This window comes from Elephas maximus, chromosome 6, assembly GCF_024166365.1.
Source record: "Elephas maximus indicus isolate mEleMax1 chromosome 6, mEleMax1 primary haplotype, whole genome shotgun sequence".
Taxonomy (NCBI): Eukaryota; Metazoa; Chordata; class Mammalia; order Proboscidea; family Elephantidae; genus Elephas; species Elephas maximus.
The window spans coordinates 89,404,713-89,419,507 of record NC_064824.1 but is presented as its reverse complement, the minus strand read 5'-3'; the positions used below and the strand labels follow the sequence as shown (position 1 = coordinate 89,419,507).

The 14,795-nt window shown below is 41.0% G+C and overlaps 1 long non-coding RNA gene across 3 annotated transcripts in view; it reads right to left on the bottom strand.

Moving 5' to 3' along the window:
* LOC126077936 (uncharacterized) overlaps positions 1 to 14,795 on the bottom strand; it is an 83,856-nt gene that overhangs the window by 49,677 nt on the left and 19,384 nt on the right. The window lies entirely within an intron of this gene.

Sequence of the window (14,795 nt, the reverse complement as noted above, 5' to 3'; positions counted from 1 at the left end):
ACAAAATCTCGCTTTAACTCATCTGAGACATTATGTCTAGCAATACAAATGTTGCTTTTGATTTTTAACCAAATACTGGGGGAAACCTTGCCAAACAAAGATATATGAAACAAGCACACAAATTGGCATCCTATTTTCATGTATACTTCACCTTCTTCACTCCAAAGCTTTGAACATTGCACAGAATAGATTTAGGGAAACAAAAAGTAGGAAATAATCAAAATATAAGATTTTGTTTATACTCTAGGAATTATGAAATGTGAAAAAGTTATGGCATAAATAACTAGTAAGTCATGGCATAAATTCTGTAAGTTGAGAAACAGTGCTAAAGGGATGTAATTGAATGTAAGGATCATTTTCTAAGAGTACAGTCCAAATTGTCCACTTCACATACAGTGCTTGTACATACATGAAAGCACTCACTTTCAGAGGAAATTCCCATATTTGGAATGTATCTATGTAATATGGAAAACTAGAAGTTCTTGAATTCTACAAAAGAATTTTGTATGTAAGTATCCACTTCGGGCACAATAGCACTACAGTTGTTCAAGTGTCATTTATGTAGCAAAATCAGTTATTCAGAACCCAGCTGAGAATCTGGAAAAACATCTCAAAAGGCCTTGTAATGACAAAAGTATGTGAGCCTGTGCATTAAATAACATTTATATTACTGCCTAGGAGAAACCCACATTACTCAATCTCTGCACAATTTTCAAACACTTTGGATAATTGGTATATGAATATGACAAAAACTGCTAATGGTTGACTCCAATATCACTTCTTCCATTCCTGTCATTGTTAGTTGCTATTAAGTCAGTTTTAACTCATAGCAACCCTAAGTACAACAGAATGAAATGTTGCCTGGTCCTGCACCACCCACACAATTGTTGCTATGTTTGACCCCATTGTTGTAGCCACCATCTTGTTGAGGGTTTCCCTCTTTTTTGCTGACCCTCTACTTTACCAAGCACGATGTCCTTCTCTAGGGACTGGTCCCTCCTGATAACATGCCCAAAGTACGTGATAGGAAGTCTTGCCATCCTCGTTTCTAAGGAGCATTCTGGCTGTACTTCCTCCAAGACGGATTTGTTTGTTCTTTTGGCAGTCCATGGTATATTCAATATTCTTTGCCAACACCATAATTCAAAGGTGTCAATGCTTCTTCAGTCCTCCTTATTCATTGTCCAGGTTTCACATGCATACGAAGTGATTGAATACCATGGCTTGGCTCAGGCCCACCTTAATCTTTAAAGTGACATCTTTGCTTTTTAACTCTGTAAAGAAGTCTTTATAGAGCTGATTTGTCCAACGCAATACATCATTTGATTTCTTGACTGCTGTTTCCATGGACATTGATTGTTGCCTTAGGCTGGGTTCTCTAGAGAAGCAAACCAGTAAAGCGTATAAATATATATAGAAAGAGATTTATATCAAAGAAATGCCTTATAAGGCGATTGTAAAGGCTGGAACGTCCCAAGTCCATGGATTAGGATAGAGGCTTCTCCCAATGGTGAGACCTAAGATCTGCAGGTCGGAAAGCAGATCTCTTGCTCACAGGCTGTGAATATCAAAGAATCCCAAGATTGGCAGGCAAGACCACAAGGCTTCTCCTGATTCACATAGCTGCAGGGGCTGGCGAACCCCAGATCAGCAGGTCCAAGAGCAGGAATCCACTCACAGGCTGTGAAGATCGACAAATCGCAAGATCAGCAGATAAGCTGATAGTTCAAGTCCCAAGAACCAGAGGTCAGATGAACAGGCAGCAGCTGCAGGATCCAGAGTGCAAAAAAGCCAGAAAGTCTGCTTATATTTGGATGGAGGCCACACACCCAAGGAAAACCTGTAAAAAAAACCCGGTGCCGTCAGGTCGATTCCGACATATAGCAACCCTATAGGACAGAGTAGAACTGCCCCATAGGGTTTCCAAGGAGCACCTGGTGGATTCCAACTGCCAACCTTTTGATTAGCAACCATAGCTCTTAACCACTATGCCATCAGGGTTTCCACCCACAAGAAACCTCCCTTTCAACTGATTGGCTTCTCACAGCAGATCCCATCATGGGAGTGATCACATATAAACACTGAGAATCATGGCCCAACCAAGGTGACACACAATCTTAACCATCACAATTGTGGATCCAAGTAAAATGAAATCCTTGACAACTCCAATCTTTTCTCCATTTATCATGATGTTGCTTATTGGTCTGGTTTTGAGGATTTCTGTTGTTTTTATGTTGAAGTGTAATCTATACTGAAGACTGTGGTCTTTGATCTTCATCAGTAAGTGCCTCAAGTCCTCTTCACTCTCAGCAGGCAAGGTTGTGTCATCATCTGCATATAGCAGGTTGTTAATGAGTTTTCCTCCAATCCTGATGCTTCATTCTTCTTCATGTAGTCCAGCTTCTCTGATTATTTGCTCCATTCCTACTTGGTATCAAAATTTTAGTTTTATTCAGAGAATTGATACACCCAGATAAAAACTACATTTTCCAGCCTCTCTTACAACTATAAATGTGACAAGATTTGGCCAATAAAATGTAATCAGAAATGTTGTCGTGTGGGATTTCCAGGAATTATCCCACAAAAGTGGGACCCAGCCCTCTGCCTTCCTATTTTCTGATTTGCTGGCTGGGACTTGGGTATGATGGCTCTAAGAGTTGTCTTGGAATGTGATGATAAGACCATACCCTAAAGATAACATACAAGAGAACTAGAAAAGTACCTGAATCCCTAAGAAATTCAAGAAGTGATATCAGGCTTGGACTGTTTATCTCTGGAATTTTTATACATTAGACAGAAATAAACTGTTATTCCATTTAAGTCACTGTTATTTTTGTTCTAAATGTTATACACAGCCAAATTTATCCTAATAAACATGCTGAATAAATAGGCTTAATTCAAATGCCAAAAACCAAACCTGTTGCCGTTAATTCCAACTCATAGTGACCCTATAGGACAGAGTAGATCTGCCCCATAGGACATCCAAGGAGCAACTGGTGGATTCAAACTGTCGACTTTTTGGTTAGCAGCCAATCCTCTTAACCACAATGCTACCAAAAACCAAGAATTCATTGCTGTCCAGTCGATTCTGATTCATATGACCCTGTAGGGTAGAGTAGAGCTGCCCCACAGGGCTTCCAAGGAGCAGCTGGTAGATTCAAACTGTTGACCTTTTGGTTAGCAGCCAAATGCTTAACCACCGCGCCACCGGGCCTCCTTAAATCGAATAAATATGCCTAAATTTAAAGTAGTAAATTGTTAGTTTTGTGCTTAGTAGATGCAGGCACATGACACCCAGGAGAAGGACCATCTGACATTCTAACAATGAAGGAGACATCAAAAAAAGAAATGAAACCAACCTACAATAGATTTTCATGTAAATACTTTAAAAGCATGGTATTCTGGAGTCATTGCTATTAAGACGAATTGTCCTACACCGGCCAAGTGGGCTCCAAGGGCATCAATACGCTACAGAAAGTTAGAACCATCCAAGTTAACAACGATGGCTAAGAGCCATCAAGGAAAGAGTAAATTATGTTTGATAGAAAATATTGTAGAAATATTTTAATCACAAAGTAGCTTAATTTTTTTTCCCCAAAAGAAAAAGGAGCAAGTTTTCTGGAAATTCTTCAATACGGAATAGCATGTTTTACTAGGTTGAAAATGAAATGAGTTGTCCCTGTATATGATTTTGTTGGTTTGAACATCATGCTAATTTTATGTATGAGTTATTTTCTTAAAATACTTTTACACTTAAGTATTGTATTCATTTTATTTTGGTCTGCATTACAACTAGAAATAAATTTTTCCTCACGAAAGAAAAAATTAAGGTAAAAAAAAAAGCAAAAGAAAAAATTAAGGTGAAAGAAACCACAAAATAATAGAGAATATAAAATCTCAAATAAGAGCTTGAGAGGCAAAAATATAAAGAAAGAAGTTACACCTTTCTTGCTCCCTTTATTTCCCAGAAAGTTTTCTTTCCTCTGTTCAAGTTGTGTGAAATTCTCACCTGAGCAGTGCTTTATACAGAAGATGGAGAAAGAGACTTCTCTTCCTGGCAAGGCCCAAAAGTAGGGCTAAAGGCAATTTGATCTTTAAGCCAAACCCAGATAAATGAGAAAACTATTACAAATAGGAAACCTGTTGAGGACTTGCTGGCTATTTGCCATTCTCCCAGTAGCGCTAAAGATGGCAGCAGCACAAACAATAGAAGGAAACAGTGAAAGAACAAAAACTTGAATAAAATCTCTAAACACTGCCCTTATTCATGCAATGTAACAGGAACTCTTCCCCTTTAATACTTACCTTCTCACAGATCTCAGCTACACGCTCCCTTAGGATCCCCAACTTCCAGGGTTCTTCAGGTCTCACCAATTTTTTTTTTTTTTTAATTTTTATTGTGCTTTAACATCAATTTTCATAATTTTTTTTTTTCTCACAGAAGTTATCAGTTCATAAGGGCAAGGACTATGTCTCTCTTGTTCATAGTCATATCCCCAGTACCTACCTGCCTATCAGAGGGCCTGGCAAATGATAGGTACACATTTGAGTGCTAGATGGAAAGATGAATGGATGAATGAATGACAGAAAGAAAATTGCAAGAAGGTATGATTAGCCACATAGGCAAGATTTAGTGGAAAAAAAAAAGATTACTCTTAACTCCCACTCCCTCCAATCTAACATTGACTCTGAAAACATCAGGGTTTACTTGGGAAGAAAGGAAGGGAAAAGATGTAAAAAGGAATTAGAAAATATAAATGTAAATGGAACTATGGAGAAAGTTGATCAATTTGGTTCTCTAATATTCACCCCTATATACACATATACAAACACACATACACTCTCTCTCTCTCTCAGTATCTATAGACTTTGAACTCAGGCCAGATGTTCCTCCTAACAGTTGATACTCTGAATGGATATGTAAATTAGATAATAATCAATAAAATGCAAATTTCTGAAACTGAAACTCTGACGACGGGCCCTCAGAAGGAACTTTCCTGTGTGGTGATGCAAGGCCCAGGAACATATTTGAGATGGACAAAATTTCCATTTTATACTTTACTTTCCTGCCGGCTCCTTAGTGATCTGGCTGATGAGCAATAACAAGCCCTGAGGCTGGACAAGAAAAGCAGGAAAAGGATGAAAAGTTAATCCAGAAGCTGAATAATACACCTCTAAGAGCACTGAGTAAACTACAACTTCATAACTCATATCCTTAAGTAGGAACATAAGACTCAGCAAAAATATAGCCACAAAAAGAAATGAACAGAAGAAGAATGATGCAACATCCAATAGACAGTACTGTCGCTTGTCAGCATTTTCGCTCTCCTGTCCTACGCACACAGGAGGACTGCTTCCCCAGCCCCAACTATTGAGGTCAGATGTGGTCGTGTGGTGTTCTTTGGTCGATAAAATGTGAGCAGAAAGGATGTGGGTCACTTCCAGGTGAAGCGTTTAAGGGTTGGAGCATGAGTCTCCATGATTTTTTTTTTCCTTCTGCCACCATGATGGACAATATTCCAAATGATGGAGCTTCTACTAGCCTGAGTCCTGAGTGAGGATGATGTAGATAGAGCAGGGGTCAGCAGACAACAGCCCGTGGGCTGGCCACCTGCTTTTGTAAACTAAGTTCTATTGGAATGTTGGATAATGAAAAGGAAGACAGAAGAAGAATTGATGCTTTTGAACTGTGGTGTTGGTAAACAATATTGAATATTGTGGACGGCCAAAAGAATAAACAAATCAGTGTAAGAATAAAATAACCAGGATGTCCCTTAGAAGTGAGCATGGTGAGACTTGGACTCACTTACTTTGGACAAGTTATCAGGAAAGATCAATTGCCAGAAAAGGATATCACGTTAGTAGAGGGCCAAAGAAAACAAGAGAAACCCTCAATAAGATGGATTGACACAATAGCCACAACAATAGATCAAATATATCAACTATCATGAAGATGACACAGGACCAGGGAACATACTGTTCCGTAATGTAAAAGGTCGCCATGAGTTGGAGGTGACTGGATGGCAACTTACAATAACAATGACAGCATTGGAACACATTGATCATGGCTGTTTTCAAGCTACTGTGGCTGAATTAAGTCATTGCGATAGAGACCACATAACCTGTCAAGTCTAAAATATTTACTAAAGTTGATTGACTCTTCATGTAGAACATATCTCCCCATTAACTTGCGAAAGACGTTAGAGTGAAGAGAAAGACACCCCTTTGTTACTTTAGGCCAACAAAGGTTGGGGCTTTGTCTTAGTCATCTAGTGCCGCTTTAACAGAAATACCACAGTGGATGGCTTTAACAAAGAGAAATTTATTTTCTCACAGTCTAGTATGTTACAAGGCCAAATTCAGAGTGTTGGCTCCAGGGGGAGGCTTTCTCTCCCTGTTGGCTCTGGAGGAATGTCCTCGTCCTCAATCTTCTCCTGGTCAAGGAGCTTCTCAGGTGCAGGGACCCGGTGTCCAAAGGACGTGCTCTGCTCTTGGCACTGCTTTCTTGGTGGCATGAGGTCCTCAACTCTCTGCTTGCTTCTCTTTCCTTTTCTCTCTCAAGAGATAAAAGGTGGTGCAGGCCACACCCCAGGGAAACTTCCTTTACCTTGGATCAGGGAGGTGACCTGAGTAAGGGTGGTGTTATAAGTCCACCCTAATCCTCTTAACATAAAATTACCATCACAAAATGGAGGACCACCACACAATACTGGGAATCATGGCCTAACCATGTAGACACATATTTTGGGGGGGACACAATTCAATCCATGACAGGCTTGTTTGTCACTAAAATATAACCTAGCTTAGCTCTGATTGATACAAAAACTCTAAAAAGTCACTCAATTTGTTTGTATGTCTTAACAGAAATTCATTATTCAAGAATTAGTGAAAACAATCAGCACAGTGCCTGGCATAGAGTAAGTAAGCACTTGAACAGCGTTTTTCCCTTTACTTGGTTGAACATTTCCCACTGAAAAGGGAGATAGAGTATAATCACAGGAATGGGATCTGTGTCAGTTTTCCAGAACACATTATCTAATGGTGGTGGCTTTTCAACAGGCTTTAAAGGAAAGATGTTGACAGAACAGTGATTTAAGATGGTTAGAAGACACTGGAGGAGGCAGAGTGAAAGCAAAGGTGAGTGTTCAATGCAGGGTTGAAACATCAGTTGTCAGAGCAGGAGGCGTGTAAAGAAAAGGGGCAGAGGGTGGTGCCCTCTTTTATATGTTTGCTCCTGTGATGCTAGAGCCTGGCTACATACTTGAAGCTGAGGTGAAAAAGATGACTGGACTCAAACGGCTTCAGTAATGAAATGATTTAAAGTTAAGAACGGTAAAAAGAATGTTGTTTTCCTTTTAACCCTGGAAGAAAGCTAAGGGAATATGTGCTAAGTTTTTAATAATAATAATAATATTAACAACTAACACTTTTATAGCTCTTATTATATGCCAGGCACTGTTCTGTGCAGTGGACACATATTTGCTTTTGTCATCCTCACAACAAGCCTATGAGTTAGGTACCATCATTACCCCCATTTAATAGATAAAAGGGAGAAGTAAAAAGAAATTAAGTAACTTGCCCAACGCCAGCAGTTAATAAGAGGTGGAGATGGATTCAAACTCAGGCATTCTGGGTCCAGCGTACATGGTCTAAACCACCTTGTTATATTGAATGTTCAAAGGATTTACCCCCGGACTAGGGACAGAGTATGAGGCAAAGACTCATCGTTAGACTACTGTGTTATCTAGGATGCTTTTGGCTCTGCATCAGAAAGCCTAACTCAAACTGGCTTAAACAATGAGGAAATTTATTATTTCCTGCATTATGGTAGTAAAATTCCTGCTTTCATGGCATTGTGAGTTTGAGTCTTAATTCTGTTAGCCATTCATGAACAAGTTATTTAAACTGTTTCAGTTTCCTCATCTGTAGAGTGGTGGTTGTTGTTGCTGTTGTTAGGTGCCATCAAGTTGGTTCCAACTCATAGCAACCCTACGTACAATGGAATGAAACACTGTCTGCTCCTGCATCATCCTCACATTCATACATTCCATGTTTTGATTATTAATAGATGTTTGCTGCTGTTTCTTTTCATTTGAGTCGTGCCACATCAGCAAATGAAGGTCCTGAAAGCTTTACTCCATCCGCATCATTAAGGTTGAATCTACTTTGAGGAGGCAGCTCTTCCCCAGTCATATTTTGAGTGCCTTCCAACCTGAGGAAGGAGCCCTGGTGGCGCAGTGGTTAAGTGCTCAGCTGCTAACTGAAAGGTTGGTGATCTGAACCATCAGCCATTCCTCAGGAGAAGATATGGCAGTCTGCTTCCGTAAAGATTTACAGCCTTGGAAACCATATTGGGCAGTTCCACTCTGTCCTACAGGGTTCCTATGAGTCGGAATCAACTCGAAAGCAGTGGGTTTTGGTTTTGATCCAACCTGAGGAGCCCATCGCCCTGCACTGCATCAGACAACGTTCTGCTGCTATTCATAAGGTTTTCACTGGCCAATTTTTTTTAGAAGTAGGTCACCAGGTCCTTCTTCCTAGTCTGTCTTAGTCTGGAAGATCTGCTGAAACCTGTCCACCATGAATGACCCTGCTGGTATTTGAAATACTAATGGCATAGCTTCCAGCATCACAGCAACACGCAAGCCACCACAGTACGACAAACTGACAGACACGTGGTGGTCTGCAGAGTGGAGGTACAAATAATACTGGTTTTGGAAGGCTATTATGATGATTAAATGAGGTTATGTAGTAAAGCCCTTAGCATGTTAATTGTTAAGGACTGGAAATCATCTCTTAATTGCTCATTTGACAATTTGGTGAACACAGTTATAACCCATTGCTGTGGAGTTGATTCCAACTCATAGTGACCCTATAGGACACAGTAGAACTATCCTATAGGGTTTCCTAGGCTATAATCTTTTCGGGAGCAGACTGCCACATCTTTCTCCCATGGTGCAGCTGGTAGTTTTGAAACACCAACTTTCCAGTTAGCAGTTGAGTGCTTAACCACTGTGCCATGAGGGCTCCCTGAATGTACTTCTACTGGGGACACAAAAGCCCTGCAGGTATCACTATAGGGTACAAACAGCAAAAATGTCATGTGGTCTGTGATGGTTAATGTTATGTGTCAAATTGGCTGGGCTATGATTCTCAGTGGTTTGGCAGATACTATGTAATCGCCTTCCATTTTGTGATCCAGTTGTGAGCAGCCAATCAGTTTAAAGGGGAGTTTCCTTGGGGGTGGGGCCTGCCTGTAGCATATAAATGGATGTTCTGGCAAAGCTCATTCTCACTGTCAGATCCTGCACTCTTCTCATCCCCTGATCTCCAGTTCTTGGGATACAAGCCCGCAGAAGTCTCTGGCCTACTGCCTGACCTGCAGATTTCGGATTTGCCAACCCCAGCAACCCTGTGAGCGAGTAGAGGTCTTCAGCCTATTGCCTGACCCACAGATTTGGGACTTGCCAGCCCCCACAATAGCGTGAGCCATTTCCTCACAATTGCATGAGCCATTTCCTTGAAGTAAATTTCTCTCTATATATATATCTAAATCTGCTTCACTGGTTTTGCTTCTTTAGACAACCCAGATAAGACATGGTCAAAGCAGAAATGGCCGAGTGTACTTGTGGTATACTTCACATAAAGTACCCCATAAGTGAGTGGGTCCATGTGGGTTGCTTACGGCAATGAAACCTGCCTAAACAGAAGGTGCCCAGAAGATCGCACTGTGGACAGCGTCCAGTGCTAGCACAGTACCTTGCACATAGAAGGTAGGTAGTAAATATTTGTTAACTGACTGACAGAATAGGCAGTCCCTGGAGAAGGACATCATGCTTGGCAGAATACAGGGCCAGCGGAAAAGAGGAAGACCCTCAATGAGGTGGATTGACACAGTGGCTACAACAATGAACTCAAGCATAACAACAACTGTAAGGATGGCTCAGGACCGGGCAGTGTTTTGCTCTGTTGTGCATAGGGTCACTATGAGTCGGAACCCACTTGACGGCACCTAACAACAACAACAATTTACCACTGCTAAAAATTTGAGAATTGGTTTGCAGTGTACATGGAAAACTATTTTCATGTAGTCTAAGAAGCTACAATTTTGAGGCTATGTGATAAAATCATGTACCTTGTAAATGTTCCTTCTAAATATTTTGAATCACAACAATTATATTATTACTACTAAAAGGTGGACAAGAAGAAACAGGATTAAAGTATAATGAGGAGGGGGGACAGAAATTTATGAGGGCTCCCTTTTCTCTATAGCTTTATTGGTATTTGTTATTTTCCCATATGTGTTATGAGACACATGAGTGGGCAGCCAAGCAAGGGGCTTCCATAGAGAGATGTCAGAGGACAGGATTGGACAACTGTCTTACAGAGCATAAGAGAGAGATTATTCACTCCCTCAATATTAATTAAAGGAAAAATGTTTAAGTTGTTTACTGTGCACTCATCAATGTTGTAGATTATTCTCATTAAAAAAAATTTAATCCCTGGGAAAAAGATGACGGTGGGAAGAGTGAAGGTGGAAGTAACTGTGGTTAGGGAGAAATCCTTCAAAGGGAGTCACTGGGTAGTGCAAATGGTTAAGTGGGTGACTAGTAACTGAAAGTTTGGAGGTTTGAACCTACCCAGAGGTAGAGGTGCCTTGGAAGAAAGGGCTGGAAATCTGCTTCTGAAAGTTCACAGCCTTGAAAACCCTATGAAGTACAGTTCTGTTTGGAACATACAGGGTTGTTGTGAGTTCGAATCAACTTGACAGCAATTAGTTTTTTTTTTTTTAATCCATCAAAGACCTTTCCAAATAATCAAACAAAGTGAACAAGTTCAAGACAAACCATGGTAATCATGCTGATTGAGAGAAAACCCCAAGCAGTGAGGTACCTGCAGGAGGTAAGGTGAGTCGGGTAGGCTTCTTGATAATGGCTCATGGGGTCTTTTAGACTCATGGTGACCTCTTAGCGTGAAAGCCTGAGAGGCATCCCACTCAGCTGCTTGTCTGGACACTTGCAAATACACAGGCAGCAGGCAATTAAGCGGAGGAAACATTACTTTAAAAGTGATAATTACAGCCACTGGCAAACACTGAGCACACAAGGTGATATCCTAAAAATGAGTCTTTGAGCATTAGTAGCTGAAGATAGTAGGGAATCAGAACAGCCCAGTTTGCTTTAAATAATGAAACAGTGAGAGGCTATTGGGAGGTAGCGAACTCATCACGGTCTTCTGCTATATGTCTTAAGCAAAAAAAGAAAAAAAAAAAGCTCAGGCCTGTGTTCTAACAATTGCCAAGCAGATGTTTTCTCTGTGGGCCAGGTTTTGTGCTAACTGACTGATTCTACAATATATAAAGAACTTTCAAAACTCAAGAGTAAAAACAACAATTCAATTAGAGAATGGACAAAAGAAATAGACATTTCACTGAAGAGTATATACAGATGGCAAATAAGCCCATATTCAACATCATTAGCTGTTCCAAAAACCAAACCCATTGCTGACAAGTCAATTCTGAGTTATAGTGACTTTTTTTTTTTTATAGGACAGAGTAGGATTTCTGAGGAGTGGCTGGTGGATTTGAACTGCTGACCTTCTGGTTAGCAGTTGAGCTCTCAACCACTGTGCCACCAGGGCTCCATCATTAGCTATTAGGGAAATGCAAATGAAAACCACAACGAGATGTCACTACAGGCCTATCATATTGGTTAAAATAAAAAAGATTGACAACGCTAAATGGTGGCAAGGATGTGGAGAAGCTGAATCACTCATGTATTACATAGTCGCCACTGGTATAAAATGATACAGCCACTTTGGAAAAGTCTGGCAGCTTCTCATAAAACTAAACATGTAATTATAATATGACACCATATATTCTGTTTGGTTGTACTGCAAGTTGCCATGAGGCAAGCCTAACTCGATGGCAATTAACAATAAAATATTAACACCATACCCAGCCCAGCCCAGTGCCATCGAGTCTGACCCAGCAATTGCACTTCTGAGCATTTTCTCCTAGAGAAATGAAAGCTTAGGTTTATACAAAAACCTGTACACAGGGTCACACTACAAATATTGCCAGCGTTGCTACCTGAATTGCTCTGTTATTGTTGTCGATAGGTGCCATCGAGTCGCGACTTGTAGCGACCCTATGTACAACAGAACGAACTCTGTTCAGTCCTGCACATCCTCACAATTGTTGCTGTATTTGAGCCCACTGTTGCAGCCACTGTGTCAATCCATCTCCTCGAGCATCTTCCTCTTTTTCACTGACCATCTACTTTATCAGGCATGATGTCCTCCTCCAGGCATTGGTCCCTCCTGATAACATGTCCAAAGTACATGAGAAGAAGTCTCACCATCCTCGCTTCTAAGGAGCTTTCTGGCTATACTGCTTCCAAGAAAGATTTGTTCTTTCTTCTGGCAGTCCATGGTATATTCAATATTCTTCGCCAACACCATAATTCAGAGGCATCGATTCTTCTTTGGTCTTCCTTATTCATTGTCCAGCTTTCACATGCATATGGGGTTATTGATAATACCATGCACGGTGTCATGGATTGATTTATGTCTCCCCAAAAATGTGTATATCAACTTGGTTAGGCCATGATTCCCAGTATTGTGTGGTTGTCCTCCATTTTGTGATTATAATTTTATGTCGAGAGGATTAGGGTGGGATTGTAACACCACTCATACTCAGCTCACCTCCCTGATCCAAGGTAAAGGGAGTTTCCCTGGGGTGTGGCTTGCATCACCTTTTATCTGTCAAGAGATTAAGGAAAGGGAAGCAAGCAGAGAGTTGGGGACCTCATACCACCAAGAAAGCAGCACCAGGAGCAAAGTGCATCTGTTGGACCCAGGGTCTCTATACCTGAGAAGCTCCTTGACCAGGGGAAGATTGAGGACAAGGACCTTCTTCCAGAGCCGACAGAGAGAAAGGCTTCCCCTGGAGCTGATGCCTTGAATTTGGACTTCTAGCTTACTTTACCGTGAGGAAATAAATAAAGCTGTCCACTTGCAGTACTTCTGTTATGGCGGCACTAGATGACTAAGACACATGGTTTGGGTCAGGCACACCTTAGTCCTCAAAGCAACATCTTTTTTTTTTTTTTTAACACTTTAGAGGTCTTTTGCAGCAGACTTGCCCGCTGTAATACATCGTTTGATTTCTTGACTGCTGCTTCCATGGGTGTTGACTGTGGATCTAAGTAAAATGAAACCCTTGACAATTTCAATATGAATTGTTCCACTAAGGGTGTATATTGAAGGAGACACAGAAATTCCTCCAGCACCTATTATTGAAGTCTCAGAGACACCCACTGTGGATTTCTATGGGCGTCCCCATACCTCCCAGGTTTGAGAAGAATGTGCATTTGACAAGTTTTCTTAATTTATAAAGAAGGGGAGAAAAAGCAAAAAAACACACTCTTCTAGAGTGTACAGTTCTGCAGCCCTTGCTCAGCCTCCATTAGAAGGTAAAGTCTTGTTTCTCAGCTTCACGTGTGCAAGCCTGTAATGGATTTTCCTGGGCAGCAGGTAATAGACCCTGACATTTCAGAACGCCTCCGAGGTCGAATTCACTGGAAAGAACGCCCTGCAGAATTCAGGAAACAACAAGAGAAGCTTGCATGACTACATGTTTCTCAGTCTTCAACATCACGGTGCCACACAAGGACGATAGCCTTTCGCAATCTAAAAGGGGAAAAACAGGTAACTCCACGTGTGTAAAAGTAAGTGCCCTATTACCTCCATTCCAGGAGAGATCATTTCTAGCATTCAGAATAGCACCTGGCAGGTCCTGGAGGGGAGCACCCTTTCCAGGAAACAGTAGTTGAAATGCTTAACATGCACTGCTGATGTGACAGTCTTGCCTGGAAACTACTTAGGCTTCTTCTCACACTTCACTGCATTGCATTTAATCTGTATTTTTCCTGTTGCATATCAACGGATCCCTCTGTGGTGGAGAGAGATATAAGGAAAAGAGCCAACAGATCGAAGGGATGCTGTTTTCTCTCCTGTCTATAGCTGTCTCCTCATGCAGGGCTTGATCCGCAATGAAATCAGAAGTAAAACTCTGCCCATGGCAAAAAGCATCCCCAGCCAGTGCCAGGGCACACTGTGGTTGGCACCCACTGGTGGAAATTCAGAGCCAGCTCATCGCTTTCCTGCCACATAGCCGGGGCAGATATTCAAGCAAATTGGTCAAGCTAATTTAAGACATGATGGGAAACAGATTTTAGCAAGTCAGAATTTTTTGTTTGTTTGTTTGTTTTAATTTTCTCAGACAGGAAATAAAAACAAGAAGTTTCCCTTCCTAGGATATTATTTGGAGTGTAAAATGAAAGAAGACTGGTACATCTTATTACAGCTTCTGTAGCCTCAGAAATCAAGACCACCACAAGGTGAAGTTCAGATCCTTATACCCTTCACACACGTGTCAGCAGGGCAAGACTCTCCAGATGCCATCCCAGTTAATGTGTTGACCAGTGAGAAAGCAGCTGGATTTGCTAGATGGAGGCTATTTGCAAGGAACAAGGAGCTTCTGTTTTAGGTGCACATTGACTTTGATGAAAGCTACCGATGCTGCCTTGATAGCTGTGCTTAAAAGGGCACAGAATACCATGTTTCCATTTGATGATGGATACAAAGAGCATAGGAAATCCTCTGGGCCGATCTCTGAGTTTTTTTTTAATGGTTTACAATGAAAGGGAGGCAATCACTCAATCTGACACACCTACCTTTGTTTATTCCACTTTCTTCTCCATATCATTTTAACCAGTTAACCAATTGCCATC